General features: G+C 37.1%; 1 long non-coding RNA gene across 1 annotated transcript in view; it reads right to left on the reverse strand.

Moving 5' to 3' along the window:
- Nucleotides 1-1,658: 1,658 nt before the first annotated feature.
- Nucleotides 1,659-3,120, reverse strand: part of LOC118598325 — a 12,673-nt gene continuing 11,211 nt past the window's right edge. The window contains exon 2 of the long non-coding RNA XR_004947450.1: nucleotides 1,659-2,538. This is a non-coding gene — a long non-coding RNA (uncharacterized LOC118598325). The remainder of the gene's footprint in view (nucleotides 2,539-3,120) is intronic.

Below are 3,120 nucleotides of genomic sequence, written 5' to 3' on the forward strand. Positions count from 1 at the left end.
GCTGCACTCACTTTTGTTTATGTCCTTTCCTGACAGGCCGGTACCTCTGTGCTGGACTATAGCTGTTTCACCTTCCCACTGTTGCTGAACTCATCACCCCAACCAACCAGCCAGCGAGCGAGCCACTCCAGAGGCCAGCAGTGGTTCATCACCGTCAGGGAGTGTCCACCAGGGTGCTTTTTGTTCGGAATGCTTCTGCCTTTACAGTCTCGCTGAAGCATCACCCCACTTCTGAACTCTTATGGGGATAATGATCTTTTTTTAATACCTTCTGGGAAAAAACGCTCACTTTGGACTAGTATTCTACCCGATGATCGAGTCACTGAAAAAGTCCCGAGCCCTAAGCTGAGTTCCTGATTGGTAGATGCAAAGCAGCGACCTGTCCAACTTCAAGTATTTACATTTTGGCCACGCCGCCCGATTCGCTGCTCAAATCGAGCTGATAGTCGCTCATATTGCGCTGTGGGGCTTCAATTGGCCTCAGAGCGCGCCTGTACCTTTGATTAATGTTGTAGCTGGGCGCTTCTGTCGCATGAATCGCGTTCGGTGTGAATGCACCTTAATGGCTTCAAATTTTAACGAGTGTGTAGAGTAAAGAAAACGTGCTCAAAGCCACATATACAAACAGTTACACAAGCTGAACTTGATGCTCATCCATTCAGCAAAGTGCATGCTGGAATGTGGCACATTTTTCAAATCAGCTGAGGGACTCTAGTTATTTTTCTGCAAGTTTACAAAGCGTACTCACTTACTGTACAATGTTGTAAAGTGCCGTTTACCCACATTTAGGAAGATGCGGCTATTATTTTTACTTTTTAGGCATTCTTTTTTTATTACTTAAGTACCAAATTTTGCACCGATTAGGAACCGAAAATGAAACCAAAGAACCGCATTGGAATCAGAACCAAATACAACCCAATTGCTAATTTATAAGTAAAATGAAGTCAATATTTTTGTCATTTTTTTCAATGCTACAGTTTGCATACAGAAGCAAAGTCTTCAAATAAAATTTTAGACATCACACTTTAACCTTCCAATCAAATGGTGAAAAAGCTACTAGGGTTCATATCCTTGTACATTTGACTGATAAACCTCCGTGAACCTCACCACATTACATTATCACTCAAAGCAGGAAAGATCAGAGAAAGAGCAGCTGTGGAAGCCCTGAACTCCTTGATTTTTTGTGTTTATCTAAGAAACTAAAATAAAAACAAATGTATATTTTTTAATTTAATATGAAATCCTTTTTAAATAGTTTTAGACTTTTAAATGATCTTTTACATTTTTTAAAAATATCTTCTAAATGAACTTGTGATGTTCTTCTGACACATTTTTTGCATGTCAAAGTTAAGATACAGAAAATTTGCCCTTTGCAGCAGCTGTGTTCAGGATTTAGTTTGTAACAAAAAGAAACAGTAGAAAGTTACATTAAAAAAACTTAACAGTAATGTAGCTTATCTCTGACACGAAGAGGATAAGTTTTTCAATCTCATGATGATGTGTGACCACCAGTTTCATCCACTGGCTGGCTGTTCATTTTAGAGTTCACTGTAAGATTTTTTGATTTGTTTTATAATGTTCGAGTGGTCTAGACCCGCCTTACTTTGCTGATTTTTTTTTTTAAATTCTTATAGGCTTCAAGATCGATATTTGTTTTATTTTTTCATGAAGTACTGCCATTAATGAGTCTCGTATTTAAAAGTATTTTTGAGATTTTTGCATAGAAACCATGTAAAAGCCTTGAGGGTATTAATAAAGACCACAAAGGTTGTCCACAGCTTTTAATAAAAACGTATTAAATCTTTGGTCTCTTTTAGCAAATATGCATTAAACTAAGTGAGGTGCCAAATGTAAAGTGTCCAGTAATTAAAATTAGCCACCTTTTTGGAAATATTTCACCAAAGCATGCATGTTGCATGTTATTTATTTCTATTTAGTTTTTTTTTTTTTTTTTTCATTTTTTTACAAAGAAAATTGTTACATGTGTTATTTAGAAGTATAATAATCCAGGCGAGAGCGCTAACCACTGCGCCACCGTGCAGCCCAGTATATTAAAATAAATGTTAAACAATAAGGATTACACATTTTCACAAAAACAGCAACTGTCTTGCACTGCTGAGGATTGATGTAAAGGTAAATCCTTTGACTGTTATTTGCTAGTCAGATTAGCTTCCTAATCAAATCTAATGAAGAGCTTGAACCTCTCTTTTTAAAGTATAATATGCAATGCTTTAAAGTATTATGGCTAAAATACATCCTAATTTACCTACAACTATCAGACATTATGTCCAGAGTGAAAATGTGTTTGAGTGGTTCAGACTGAAAATTTTTTTGTGAACCCCCCCAGAAGACATGAAGCATTTAACTCTTCTTCTAAAGTCATCTTCTATTCCTCCACTAGAGGGTGACATAGTGAAGTGGGCGGGGCTCTCCTCCTGCTCTGTGTTCAACATTCAGTCAATAAGAAGTGGTGCTGTGAAGAGAACAATTGTCAGAGTGAATGTTGAACATCAGCTAGTTTCTCCTGTTGATTGAAACCTGCAGTGACAGGCAACAACACAACTCTGTGCAAAAACCTACAGAAACAACTCAGTATCCTTACAAACCACCAGAGGGTGCTAAGATTAAAAATAAATAAATAAAGTGCATGTAAATAATCAGCAGCACTGTTTTAGTAAAGAAATATCCAGATGAAATGTAGATTTACAGCATAGTCACAGCAGGTGTATGTCCTCCTGGGAATCTATTAGTTAATTTCCTCTGTAGGGGACATTTGTTTTTTTGATTATGTAATTTGATTCAATTAAAGTACTGAGTCCTGGTGTGTTCAATAGACTGTTTTTTAGGAAGCTTTGGGCCTGTAGACTCAGTCTGTTCTGTCTCCAGCAGATCAGGGAAGGAAAGCAGAACAACTGTCTGCATATAAACATAAACAGACTTAGATAATCATCTTTGGTTCAGTGAAACTCAGAGAAATTGATAGTCTTTCTTAGTGTGCTTTTCTATGGTATGGTCCAGTTTAGAATGGTCCAGGTAATGCAGGTGATTGTTTCTATTCAAATTGTATCATCTCGTCCCATTCAGGGTGAAGCTAACTGCAATTAAAAGAGAAGTAATCCA

Source organism: Oryzias melastigma, unplaced genomic scaffold, assembly GCF_002922805.2.
Source record: "Oryzias melastigma strain HK-1 unplaced genomic scaffold, ASM292280v2 sc00331, whole genome shotgun sequence".
Taxonomy (NCBI): Eukaryota; Metazoa; Chordata; class Actinopteri; order Beloniformes; family Adrianichthyidae; genus Oryzias; species Oryzias melastigma.